Raw genomic sequence first — 14,927 nt, 5'->3', positions numbered from 1 at the left:
GCATAAGGTGCTTTGCACATTCCACATGTAAAGCAAGATGTGATTGACCTCTGTAGTGGATTTAAGAAAAGAGGGCAAGCAATGCTGAACGTGGTGTAGATGTCCATGTCTCAGTTGGTGGAAGAGGAACTGGCCACCATGAGGGAGGGAGGGAGGAGCCAGGGCCACCATGGAGAGGCAGGGGCTATCCTGCCTTTGGTCCTGCCACTGCTTGGGTGTTCACTGTGCTTTGTTTAATAATCTGACTAATAAACTTGTTTGCTTTTTTGTTCTTGTTGCACAGTGGATTACCAACAAGGATGGCTTGCTCATGCCTGAATTTGCCTATGCATCCTCTACAAAGCCCAGGTAAGCCTTCAATTATTTTTCATCTTTGGATGAAAGCTGTTGAAAACAAAAATTCAGTATGAATTTCAAAAAGCTCTGCAGTGTGTGAGCTGTGTTGTTTATGCACCGTTTTGGTAGAAGAGATCAGCATATATTTTACACTCCTTTTCAAATATGAATATGTTACAGGCCTCACATCACTTAAACTGACTAAACACTATTAATTTCATTGAAGGGAGAAAAGAAAAGAAAGACTCTACAGAACTTTCTTTAAGGCACCTGATTGTTGTTTATGAGAGTTATCCCATTATTGGAGATGTCTGTTATTGGAATTTCTGTTATTGGAAATAATTGCATTTCTTATCAGAGAACAGTTACTACTTGCATCAGACCTGACACTACATAGAGCTAAATCCTTTACTAGCCAAGTGGAGTTGGTGATGGCAGACATAAAAGCATTAAGTCAAGGGATTTCAAACACTCTTCATATCACATAAACAACAAATGTGGCTGAAAACAAAGCCTGAGAATAAATTATGAAGTTTCAAAATACACAAAGCAAGCTCATCGTGCTGCTATGAACCTACCCAGTAAAGGACATATTTCACTATAAATTCTGCAGAAAGGATGGGATGCAAGCATGTAGAAAGGCTGGACATTTTGTGAAGGTGTATTGTAGTTCTCAGTCTAACCAAAAAACACATGAAATTGCTCTGCCAGATGCTGATGTTCTGAATGTGGACAGAAGCTGTCTGAAATACCTTGCAGATGCAATAGTGTGTTTCTTGTACATCAGGAAACGAGCTTCAGGGTATTGAATTAATGCTAGATACTGGATCAGAGGTTTTGGTACTATCCCAATGTACCTACAATGTTTTAGAAGCTTGCTGCTTTCTGAGCCTAGGGTATATTTATGTGAGGAACTGAATACCAGTGTTTGGCTTTCTCCAGGTGAATCTTAGACTGGTACATACTATTGCCTACTAATTCAGAACTGTGCATAGCCATATTTCCATCCTGGGCAGAGGTTTCTGGATTGCACCACCTAGTTCATGAACTGGCAGCCATTCAGCATCTTCAGCTTCCTGAGTGAGGGTTCGAGCCTCTGCTTTTGTAGGAACAGTACAAAAAATCCCCCACTTTTCCTTTGCTTTTTGCTTTGCAGAAGTGTTTGTCTGCTAAAATAAAAGCCAATCAAATATGACAGCTAGTTGACAAATGCCATCACTTACCATTCTTCATTAGAAATGGAGAATTTTTATTGTGAGTGGTTAAAGCAGCCCAGTAAAGCAGCAGTGAAGAAACATCTTCTGATGAGATCTCTTAGTGCTTGATGAAAACTCTTCCCCAAAGCAGATAAAAAAGACTAGGAGTACTTGTCTAGTTTTGCAGATATAGACCTAGGGTGACTGAGAATCACTTACACATATGAAATACGTTTTTCTAGAACACTGTGGAACAAATTTGCTTGTTCATTTCAGTTCTAAATTATAGCATGTGAACCATTACATTATTAGGACAGCAGATACCTGACAGCATTTGTTACACCAAGCTGCTTGGTTTTCGTATTTTTGAATATTGATTTGTATTCTACACACTTAAAAATGTCCGTAATTACTTACTTTGGATCCCATTTTATTTTGATGGTGTACAAGATTTTAAAAAGTTTACTGTTGTCGCAGCACCTTCCAAACTAGCTGGCTGAAACAAGGTCTTTTACCATCACATACCGACACTCTTCATGCTAGTCCCTCTGCTGCCTTCTCCTAGTCTCTCCTCATCCAGGGCACTCTCTCTCTCTCTCAATGATAATTAACTCATCATCATTAGTTCTTTGTAACTTTGTTAAATGTTCTGCCAGACAACTGGTTGTCTTTGTTTTTTTTGTGACATACACTTTTGCAGAGTGCATTGAAACCTTACCAGTCAATGCCTTGCTGTTACAAATACATCACTGAAAGTCAAGCATTATATTTTTGTCATCAGAGGATGCAAAGTTGGTTCAGAATTATGCTTCCTTTGCATAACTGTCTAGATCACTGATTTGCAACATTTCAGGCTAGTGCTGGATTGCTGTTGTGTAAACTCCATTGGAAGAGTAAAGCTCAGTCAACAGCAAGTCTAGTACTTTTTGTTTTGGTGGTACCCATAGTTGAGACAAATTACTCCTCTGATTATGGACTTATTGTCCCGTGGTGGCAGAACTATTGTAATTAATAATAATAATAATAATAATAAAAAAAAAAAGAGTGAAGAGAAAATAGAAAACGTGATGTCTCCAGGCTCATGGATCAATGGCATGGAGGAAATTTTTACATTCATTACAAGTATGTAGACAACAGTACAATTTAAATTCTTTTGATGTACTGATTTAAGAGGAACTACAGAAATGCCTGGCAATTCAATGATTAAATGTGCTCAAATGCCTTGATCGATCTTTCGTACTAAGCAACAAGTTTCCCGTACAAGAATGGATGTGTGATATCAGATGTTCTGTGACTCACTATCTTATAAATGTTACAGGCAAAATGTGTAGTTGGACTGTTGGTCTGCGCTAGTTATTGAAGTTAAGGCCACTCTAAAATTTTGCTTCATGAAGGTCACATTATGGGACAGCCATGTGTTGCACTGTCATTCCAACTTGCCCTTTTCCCTAATTCATTCTAAAAAGAACTTCAGTGATACCATAGTGCCATTTGACCTTACAGATCATGTCTCTGAAAAATTACTTCAGGAAGGGATCAGACGTAGCTTATGTTATTACCTGCTTTCAGCAACCATAAGTGAATTCTCCTTTAGGTGTCTTGTGGAGCAGGAAGAGTTAGTGTCCGACACCAAATCACAATACATATCCTCAAGATTTGAAACTTTGCTCAGAGAGAAATATTGCATTGTAGAAGATTGTCGCTATGCTGTTTTTAAGATGGTGGAGGAATTGAATGCTTCAGTATATATTTGGAAGAGGTTTTACTGAAGCTAATCTAGGAGAGCCTTGAAAACCCTTGCTACCGATTTGCTCTCTTAGAGAGAAGTAATTCAAAAAGAGGATGAAAACTTGAGTGCCTTGCACTATGGATCATGCCCTTTTTTTCACCTGATTGTCAGCTGCACAACTTCTCCTGGGAGTAGAGATCAGGACCACTTCTTCCTACCCTGTTCTGAGTGAGTGCCCTAATCACAAGGTCACAGTGCTGACATCTTCCTCATTTGCTCAACTTTTGATCTTTTGATCCCATGACTCTTGCTGCCTTAGTCTTATACAGACTCTGCTCTGGCAGGAGGGTGAACAGCAACTTTAACCTATTGTTGTGTTTGTCTTCTGGGGAAGTTTGAAACCTGTCAGCTAAAAGAGAGCCTAAAATGCATTTTCTGCTTTCTAGGTGAGTGACCTCACTACAGCGCTATTCTGAACAACACAGAGAGCAACACTAATGCTATTACCTCTCTTCCAGACCTGGTTTCAAAAGCACATGTGATCAATTAAGCAGCTACTGCCAGAAGAGGACTCAGGCTCTGCAGAGGGGTGGGAGAGTGAAGTCGCTGCTTCCTGTTGCTTTGTTTTGGCAGTCACTTTTTGGCAGTACCTAGGCAGGATCTTAAATTGTAAGTGGTGTTTGAGGTGTCAGATTCCTATAGTTTCCCTTCCACCATGCTCAGTACAGCAGTCGTAAGGCTTGAAGGCACATAAAAGTCAGGGAATATATTAGAAATGAAAATTTTTAATTATGCTGGACATTCCCTAGCCTATTGCCATCAGTGGTAAAGAACTGACAGCAATATGCATGGGAATGCCAAATGTAATTAAAAATGCTGGTTTCAAGTAGAATCTGTGATTTTTGTGACACCTGCAATGTCACAGTCTTTAAATGGATCTCATACCACTTGAAAGCTGACAACCTACCTGAGCCTCAGGAGGAGAGAATCAACTGGGATGAAATGAGAACTGTGTCAAATCTTTGCTCTTTGAAATTCACACTGTAGTTTCTCTTAAGTATGAAAATGTTCCATTCACACATTTTGCAGCTGTCAGTAAGCTGGGACAGTGTGTTTTGCCATGGCACACAGGTAGTACTGGTTGGGTATGGCATAGGCAAGAAAAAACCTGAAGCAGTCTGCCCTCCAAGGGGAAATGCAAACCAAAACCATTACGCAAATCCACCTCTCTAATTCTGCACTGATGGAGGTGTCAGATTTTGGAACGGATGGAGTGGGTGTCCCAGAGGTGTTCCATGGACACCAGGATGGGGTTTGTCCTGATTTTAGAGGTAAGTAATGTTGACAACTACATTAGCCAGCCTTGACTCCCGTGATAGTCAGTAGAGAGAAACAGATGCACCTGCAAGGCTTAAGTTGCCTGATCTATTTTATGTGTATACTTTAGGATGAGAGGAGTCACACTGCAGAATTACCTACTTCCCCTCTATAAACAGTGAAATTTACAAATTCAATGCAAATGCAGATGTCTACATTGTAAACTTTTACAGTAGTGAATCAGATGGATCTAACCCCATGTCTGTGTTAAGTGTGGTATATTCAATCAGATTGGTGATGGCTCAGATGAAATCTCTGTGTTCAAACTGTATTAATCTACAATAAAGTCACTGAATATGCTGGAATCCCTCCTGACCTAAAGTTACTGCAAGTGTGGATTTGAACCCTTTGCTCTAAATTCTTCTGTATCTCATATAATCACTTGCACTTTGTCAAAAACAGCCCCTCAGAAGACTGCGATGATTTTGTCTTCTTTCTTTTGAGAAATGTTAAAACTTGGTTAAGACATTGCCAGTCTGGCATTCGAGGGACTTAGCAGGAGTGAAAGTGGGGAATGAGGACTCACAATGACTTAATAGTATTATCTGGACTTATGAGCAGATAAGTTAGGATGGAATTAATGCAGCTACCCTTGCAACTTGAATGCTAGCAGGGAAGAGACCTGATTCTTCTTGGTGAATTGTATGCTAGTGTAGAAAGGTTAACTACATCTTTTCAAAGTTCCAGTCCTGCAAAATGCTCCTCCAAGACTGCTCTAGAACAATGAAACCTTACCAAGACATTATATTGCCTCTCACAGCAAAAGCTGCATTTCTGTTGGTGTCCTAGGTAATTCAAAGGTAATAATATGGCTCCTTTTACTTTTGTTCAAAATCAGGCTAAACTGTAGGTATTTTTCTTTATTTCTGGGTTTATAGGTACATTTTAACCATGTAAATATTGTTGCAGGAACTTGTTTTTCTTTTAATTATCAGCCAAATATTTTTACAGTAACCAGATTTAAATTTTCTTATTTTCAGGGGGTAAAATTAGCTCTTTGGCTGTTACTGGAATTGCCTAAGTTCTGCACCATCTGACTTGCTAACAAGCTTGTCACCTACGTACATTAATGCCAAAGATCTGATATCAAGGACACATACCATGTTGGTACAGGCTGTGCAGTCCAGAAGCTGATATGCTCACTCTCTGGGGTAGGCATCTGTCTAGCCAGTGTAAGCAGCATGCCCTGCTGTCATTCCAGAGGGAAAAAATGCTAAGTGACAGCTTAACAAGAATTGAAACAGTGAGTGAGGAATAACAGAGAACAGTGGAAGAGAGAAAACCATGAAATATGGTTCCTCTCAAAAACTTCGTATTTCATGAGAACCCAAATTTAAATGAGGATGTTTCTTCCTGCCTGCTTGCCAAAGAAAATTAAGTCTTGTCTGAGAAAGCAGGTTTGTTTTACAGAGAAAATAGTGCTATTATTAATTCATTTCCTTCTTAGTAGAAAGTGGCAAACAGAGATTATTGCTAAAACAATACATTTACTGTTTCCGGAGTATTTGATCATTCTATATAACAGTAGTCATTCTAGGTCTTCCCTGACTTCCATTTGTTCTTCATCTCACTTGTAGTTTCTTTTAGTCCTAAGATTTATTGATCATCATTATTTTCTTCTAGACATTATGATCCTGCAAAGCCTTTTGTTTAAGGCTGCAACCCAAGATTTACCCTGGCTTAATACTTTTCTGTTTCTGAAAGCGTGTAAGAGGCTGACTTATTGCTCTGCCACAGGTCGGGGACAAGGAGCGGTGTCCAGGTCTCTCTGTCACTGTGGCACTCACTGCTTGCGCTAATTTTCTGAAGTGCTCAACAGTTGGTCTCAAAAGCCTTTCCTGATGGCCTTCTGCTGTTGATCAACAACATTCTCATCTGCTTCTAGTAGTTTATTTTAAGTGACTCTTTTTGGTGATCTTTGTCCCCCTCTTTGAGCAAAACAGTTTATTTGCAGCGTAGATAGAGCAATGCAGGCTTTATTCAAACATTTGCAAAGGCCTGGCTGCAGTATCCTGGTGCTCAGCCTGTTGAAGTAGAAAGAATTTGTCAGCTTTTGCTTGGGAAAAAAACCTCTTTTCTGCTGTGGTTAGACTGCCACCAATATTTAGACTAGTTAGTTAGTAAAGTATAAGCTGCAATGATGCCAGTCTGCAACTGCAGTGCAGTCATAACTAATGTCAGATTAACAATTCATGTATGTAAAAAGCTGAAATGCAATGCTCATTTTATTTGATATCATTGGTGCTCATCAGAAATCCACCTTCTGATGGTGCATACTTATTTTTAAATAAATATCATGTATTGCAGAGAACTGGCACAGCAGGGAGTCACAACAATCTCTCTTGGTAGCTTTTGCTAAATAGGCTGTGGGCACACACCCATTTCTTATTCAGGGTCATATTTTATTTATTTTGTTTTCAGTTGTGCCTATTCCTTATCCTAAGTTTTCTTTTATTGCTCATTTTCTCTGTGTCAGTTGTAATTTTCCAGGTCACTTTGTACAGGCACCTTTTACTATATGCAAAGGGACTGCAAATAGGATATATGCAACACAATCATTATTTAGTGGCTAACACAAATAAAAGCCAGCAATGATTACCATGCTATTCAGCTAGGTAATGTTATTCAGTTAGCTCATCACAGAGCCACCACTGGTTATCAGTAATCAGTCATGTAGGGAAGGGCTGGACTTCACTGCTCCCTGGAGCACTTCCTCAGTGGTGGTGAGTTGCTGTTTTCCAAATCCCTGGTTTTCCCTTATTTTTTATCCATCTACCCCAGAGAGTGAGCATATCAGCTTCTGGACTGCACAGCCTGTACCAACATGGTATGTGTCCTTGATATCAGATCTTTGGCATTAATGTACGTAGGTGACAAGCTTGTTAGCAAGTCAGATGGTGCAGAACTTAGGCAATTCCAGTAACAGCCAAAGAGCTAATTTTACCCCCTGAAAATAAGAAAATTTAAATCTGGTTACTGTAAAAATATTTGGCTGATAAATAATAAAAAAAATAAAATTTATACCTTACAAGGTACATATTTTTCCTTTTGAACTTTCCTCCTTGAGCTGCTAACAACCTTTCTCCACATACTGGTGTCTACAAATTTACCTTGCTTGTCTTACCTGCTTGTGCTCTACGTACCTTCTCAGTGAACTTTCTCACAGTTTCACAGTTTCCTGAGCAGCCTGAGACAAGGTTACATGGCTGGGCTGTGTCTGAGTTGTGTCTCTGACTGCAGAGTGCCAAATCTCTCAGAAAGGTGGGACTCACACTCTACCATATCACTCTTCATGGTGGAGCATCTGGCCATTCCTAGGACCACCTCATGAAGAGCTCTGGAGTTTTTCCTGGGCAGGTAGGCTTGTTAGAAGATGTATGCTAACTTCCAATAGGTTCCTGCAATTCTTTGTGGTTTAATATTTGCTGTTAACCCTTGTCCATAGGCCATTTTGCTTATTCTTCAAAATAATTCCAAATCCAAAGTAATCATAAGTATCCTTCTCCCAAACAAAACAGTTGTCTGGCTTATGTTCATTTATGACTGATTAAAGAGAGCATATGGCTACCCAAATCTTCACCCAGTCTTTGCAGTTTATGAGTCTACCATTTCCTTTACCTCTTGTTAGAAAGGAGAAATCCATGGACTCCTCAGAGTGCTTGGACTGCTTCTACACCTTGTTTCTTTGCGTGGGATAGAAGATGGCTGCTTTGGGATTCGATGAGATTGCAGTATGCCTTTTAATCAAGCTGAGGTATTTATCTACCTTTAGATGCCAAATCCAAATTCCCATGTAGGTCTGTGGAGGCATTTCTAAAGATTTGTGGGAGCACCGAACTAGCAGGGTTAGAGCTGATTTGGTGTGTTGCACCTGCCTCTAGGTGTGGTTCTCACCTAATGCAGAGTGGCTTCCTCTCTTCTCATTCATGATGGAGACAAGTCACAAAGTTGATCTTAGAGCTTGGTCAGCATTAAAATCAACATGAGTTTTCTTCTTTAGCTCTCAGGTTTTGTAGCAAGACTGAAATTGCAAACAATTTTAGGTAAGGCAACAGCTTTCTCAGGTCAATTTCATGTGAAATTTATGAAGGAACTATCTTGTATCAGTGTATTTAGGACACATATCTTGTGTTGTGTCTGAAAAATGTCATTTAGCACATTGGGCCAATTAGCCTTGGAGGTTTCCTTCCAGAAGAAAGCAGCTTACACATTTGCTTGTAGACACTGAGCTTCCAAGAATATCTAGCTCTGATTCACTAGACACAAGTCTTTCAAAGGATTGTACAGATAAAAGAACATGTATTTTCTTGATTTTTACTTGAAAGCACAATGCAAAACTAAATTGTATTTACACTATATTTAACTGAAATGTCACTTTCTTGACATATATAGTAATCTATAGCTGTCTAGATTTAAGAAATGTTCCATGTATTTCTTTTCATGTTCTCCTACTTTCCTAGTAATGAATTTACTTCAAGGGACACATCAATTTTGCAAGCCAAAGAAAGGGAGCACTAACTCCTTTTGCAGCACATACTATAAAAATGGAAGAAATCAGGTTTTGGTAATAAACATTTTCCACTGTAAATGGACTAAAGTGCCAGTACTAGGAAATGCTTGACAATCACATTAATCACCATGAAAGAGCAAGCTTATGCAACCAGACATTGTGCTCTGGAAGTGCTTGGGCATGCATTACATTCTGAGACAGATTTGTAGTTTGAAGAACGGCTGGTTGCTACTAGTCATCAGTGTACACTGTCCATTTTGAGCAGTGAATTCAGAGCTACTCAGCTTCAATGAATCCTGACAAGCAGAAATGGAGCCATATTCTATTTTCTGAAATGTCTTCTCTCATTACACATTGGTGCTCCTTTGACAGCTTCTCTTCTTGCTGTCATAACTTCTTCCATCATCCAGCTACCAATGGGCTCAAAACAAAACTCAGAATTTTTTATTAACTAATGACTGCTGATGTTCAGGACTTCTGTACTCACATTATCAATGCAGAGTCCTCTTAATTCCTTTTTTATACCATATGACAGCACAGACGCAACTTTTACAGCAGCACATTTCTTTGGTTTTCCACAGGCAATGGTGTCCAGAGTTCATATTTATCAGGTGAACGGTGCTGTCAATAGAAGCCAAAGCATTGCAGCAGGAGATATTTGAGGTGCTACACCCAATCTGAGAATGACTGACATCAATCATATCTGTCTTCAAGTAAATAACATATGAAAGTTTAGTTCATTAAAAGTAAACAGAAGCTGAAATGTGTGTATCATATCAGTCTCCTTAGACATTGTAGTATTTTGATCTAAATTTGATGAAAAGATTGGAAGGTATATTTGACAAGGACTTTTTTTCCACATGCTGTCCTGACAGCCGTATGATATGTCAAGTTATGCAGTTAGAATAACAGATTTCCAGTAAGATATAAAAATTACTATCAAGCTGACTGACTTTACCATTTCCCAAGTGACATTATGAGACAATTCCAGAAGCACTGGCGTTGTCCTAACACTTTCGAGCTTTGCCATTATAAATAATCAGACAGAATTCAGTACTGGGGTCAAATATTTTTTGGTGAAAGGATGTCCCATACCTAATACCTGAGAATTCTCTAAATTATTTAACAAATCTTCCTAACTACTCATTTTAAGCTGTTTTTTGGATGCCAAATATTGTCACATATTTCTATTACTTGTCTCCCCTGTACTGCCACTTAAGATCTAGTCAGTGGTTGACATATGACCTGAGGAAATAATGTGGTCAGGGAACTAATCACCAGAAAATCTACAGAGTATGTTTAAATATGTTACTATACCCTGTATGAATTAAAGAGGCAAGCAAGTACAGGAAGGAAAAAAGAATATACCCTGCACTTAGATGTGGCCTGATTTTTCAAGGACTTGAACATTTTGAAGCTCCATTTGGCTTCATTAGGAACCAGGGTTATTCAAATCAGTGAAAGTCAATCCAGCAGAAACTAGACTGTGACAGTCAGTATCCATTTGTGGCTGATTACTTCCCAAATCATTTTACAGAATAAAACAATATTTTAAAATGAGTCATCTTTCATATTCAAGGAAATGCTTCATGTGTTTTTTGTGGAAAACCTGGGAGTTTTCAGTCTTCCTAAAATAAAAACCTATACAAAGGCTCCTTCTGAAATATGATTAAGACATTATTTCTAATTACTTCCAGCTATTAAATTACATAAAACAATGGAGTATCCCATGATGTTTAGACTATGACAACTGGAAAACAAAGCTAAAGTTTGGAACTGGTAAGACATATTTCACAGAAAACGGTATTGAACCAGTATCCTAAGACTTTTTGGAGGCTTGGGGTCGCAGGGTGTTCTGTGCCAGCTGTGGCAGAGGGAAGGTGAAGGGAGAGTGACAGTGCAGGATTCTTTCTGCACCTTGATGAGAAAAGCTTGACAAAAAATGGCTTAATAAGATACCTGCTTCAATAAACAGAATGAGAATAGATATACAGTGAATAAATCTTAACATCCCTTCAGGTGCCAGGCACCCTACATTTGTGCAGCATTAGGCAGAGCCTGGATGGATTTTCCCCCAGTGCGCAGATGCTGTCCGTGGAGAGGATCTCTCCCTTTTAGCCGTTCAAACTATGATGTGATTTCCTTACAAGAGAGCAACTCTATTTGTAAAGGATGCGCTCATGACAATTTCTTGCTGCACTGTTGGGTAAAGGCAAGGGCACGCGGGTGGCCTTGTCATAGGGGGCTGAGCTCGTCGTGCGCCCAGTGATCTACAGAGTGCAAGGCAGGGCTGTACCTGTTCAGGATAACTGCTGTGTAGCTCCCAGATGTGTAACAGTCTCCTGGTCAGCATCAATACATGGGCTTAGAGTTAGGGCTTTTTTTTTGGCCAAGGAAGGGGATCTAATCTTTACTATTCCTTTCTGTTATTTCCTTAGACTCAGTAAGGCTGAAAATCGATCAAAAGAACATGCAGTTTTGAATAAATACAATCTTAAAGTATTAATCTAAGAATTTTAGCTTCTAAGCAAATCGAGTTCAATTGTAGCTGAAACATTTAGAGCAGAAAGAAACGGACATCCCTTTAGCCAATGCAATTTTGGATAGAGTTGAGTCATCCGATCAACTACATCTGGGAAAAAAATAGATTGAAGACATTTAACAAAGATATGGCTGGAGAAAGAGACAAATAATCAGTCTTAACTATCAGGACTGGAAAACTAATTATATGTAAATAATTGGAATGGAAAAATTAAACGTGCACGCAGGTACCTTTTGTATATCAAAGCAGAAGACCAAGGGTTTGTATATGTCTCAGAACACAAATACAGAATAGATACAAATTCAGAACAGTTGCTTTGTTGGAGGATTGAATGTGGTGAAGGAGCTGGAAAATGGGAGTGCTAGAGGACTGCAGTCCTACGGATTCACAGAGATGGGTAGGGGAAGTAGCACCTTTGAGGAAGGTAAGGTGCCTTGGTAGACAGGCATGCTAAAGCTGGGCTGCTGTGAGATGTAGAAGTGGGGAACGGGAACTGCAAGAAAGTTAGAAGGCCTTGGGTCTGCAAAGGTCACTGGGTCCTTACAAAGATACTGTGGTCTTTTTGCTGCTCCCCCATGATGCTTTCAAATCTACAGGTGTCACAGGACTGGAATGGATAATAAGCATAGCCTACCACACACTCCTCCTGATAGGGATATCAGGGGGATCTTCAAGACATTCCCCCTTTGTTCCTCTCCCATGAGTTTTGTTAGCGTTCTGGCCTGAGGTACCTAGATGAAAAAACACAATGCCATCATAAACGTTTGTTATACACTGGCACCGCTGTGACTGAGCTATCCCGTTATTGATAGGACAGAAATAAGTAGGAGCTACTTGGATGTGGTTTGGAAGGGTGATATAAGCCCCTAACTGGCTATTTTTGATGTGTGCAGAAGTCCAGTTTGAAAGGATTTACAGGAAATGAGAATGTGACATTGATGATGTGACATTTCGAGTTTCTATTTCTCTTCTCCATGTCTGTTCTGTCTAATGATTGTTCAGTTTTAGTCTGCTTGTGTATGGTGAGAAAAAAAAGGGGTTTTTTACTCTAGCTCTAAGCTATGCTGTAGGCAGATTGGAGTATTTTTTGAAACAGAAAATGGCTGTAATAAACAAGGAAATATAGATGAGGCTAATCATGATGGCTTCCATCAGATCTGTCAGTCCTGCACTTACTGCCTGATTTACCAGAACAGAATGGATATTTCCTTTTCTCTAAAACATCTGGCTTGCAAAGTAGTTGGTGGGTAATAACTGACTTTGAAAGTTTTACTTAATTTTAAAACAGGAGAATTCCAGCCAGTAACATTTTGGAAAAATAAATTGTTTTCCTGAATAGCACTGGGGCAGGTTTTTTTCATATCACAAATATGTCTAATCATTCATTGTTCTTCCAGATAGATCCCAGTACTACAATTATTCCCATTTGCGAATCTTTTACCTTGATTTTTTATTGATGATAATGTTTTTTACACATCTGTTGCTCCCCCTTCATCCAGGAATTCTTGAGTATTTAAATTAGCTAAAGATCGGCCCAAACCACAGATTTGGGATCATATCTCAGTTTTGTCTCCTTTTCCCATTCACTGTGAGAGCTTTTTCCATAAGGCTTCAGCTACATCCCACACATAATCATTTCGACCAGTGCAGAAACGAGTTGGAGATGTAATGTAGAAGGTCTGAGTTACAGGCAGCTGCAGAGACAGCTTTTCTGGTGGGGCATAGGATATGGATGGAGTGTCAGCAAGAAATACATCCCTTGTTCATTCCACACTTGTTATACACTGTGGTGATATACCAGTGGTATCCCATGCACTGGTAGGCACTGATACAGCACAGATGAAAAGACCTGTCAATAAAGGCACAAGTGATCACGACTTGTTTCTTGCCTCCAGTAAGGGTCATTTCTAAATGTTTCAAAGGAATGTGCAAGAAACCTTGAAGAAGACAATTACAGGGCAAGCCATGCAAAGGAAAGTTTCTTCACAAAAATGACTAGTATAAGGATAGTTTACAGAAAAAAAAAAAAAAAGATGCTTCTAGTAATTTTATTTGTAAAGTAGAATTTGGGTTTGTAATTTGTATTAATTTTAACATTTTTTCTCTAAAAGCTCTTTAAAAAGTATATCGACTTTACATTATCAACACTGAAAAAAGACTTTATTCAATGTCCAGAGAAAATCTTCTTATTAAATGTATTTTTATCATGTTCAGCTCATGATGAATATTAATTTCCATTGTTTAGGGGCTTTAATTTAAACTTCATAATGCAATTTATCCCTCAATTTAAATTTATATCTATCCCTCAAGTAATGTCTTTTGGTAACTTCACATGGCATTATGTAATCATATTATTCATTAATTTTTAATATCTACATTTCATCAATATCCCTATGTTTGTAAATGCGTTATTATTAATATTTAGTATTCTAGATAAAGCATCCCTTATTTAATAAATCATAATATTCTGACAAAGGTTTTCTTAATACATCTTATTGTATTGGCTATTTTTAGTACAGAAACTAACATTTGATTCTTTTCTCAGGGAAGAGTGAGAATGGGAGGAAGGAGTCAGTGTTGTTCAACCTAGGTTGTGTACTGTGCTTATCAACATTGTGTCTGTAGCATGGGCTGTAGATAAAAGCAGATGCATTTTGATTTATATCAATGTTTAAGATAACTGAAATGGCCACCAATTGATTTAAGTGAAGGCTTAGCTAGATAAGCAATTTACCACAGCTGTAAACCTTATATTGCTGGAGGAACATGGAAGCAATTTTGCTTTTTATTCAAAAATCAGACTTTTCTCATGGTCAATGTACTGTGGCATAATAAGTTGCTGTGCATTAGCATGCAACAGTTATACTTAAATCTCAGTGAGGATAGGTGATGCCAGCTCCATGTACCTCTCACCTGCAGCATGAAGGATGCTCTTGCTGTGTTTTTCTGCCACTCCATCCTGAAGCTTTTCCAGTGAAAGGAGATGTTCACTGCGATTATGTTACCCTCAAAGTGACTACAGGTACTCTAAAGATATCAGCATGCCTATACTGCCCTACTTGTGGTGATTTAGAAAATGAAAATGAAGATTATCACAGGAAGGTGTGGATAACAGCATTAGTATTTTGGGATGTTTCTTCATTCTTTTTTTTTTTTTTTTGATTCTGCAAGATATTGGATTGAAGAAGATATTGGGAGAGAAACTATGACCATCTCAGTAAAGACCGTGAAATCTGG

The 14,927-nt window shown here is 38.7% G+C and overlaps 1 long non-coding RNA gene across 1 annotated transcript in view; it reads left to right on the top strand.

The window, feature by feature from the left end:
• The first annotated feature begins 283 nt into the window (after positions 1-283).
• The window catches only part of LOC130150551 (uncharacterized), a 30,584-nt gene continuing 15,940 nt past the window's right edge, over positions 284-14,927 (top strand). Inside the window, exon 1 of the long non-coding RNA XR_008822254.1 lies at positions 284-348. This is a non-coding gene — a long non-coding RNA (uncharacterized LOC130150551). The remainder of the gene's footprint in view (positions 349-14,927) is intronic.

Source organism: Falco biarmicus, chromosome 5 (assembly GCF_023638135.1).
Source record: "Falco biarmicus isolate bFalBia1 chromosome 5, bFalBia1.pri, whole genome shotgun sequence".
Lineage (NCBI taxonomy): Eukaryota > Metazoa > Chordata > Aves > Falconiformes > Falconidae > Falco > Falco biarmicus.
The sequence above is the reverse complement of the archived record's forward strand: the minus strand, read 5'-3'. Positions and strand labels throughout refer to the sequence as shown.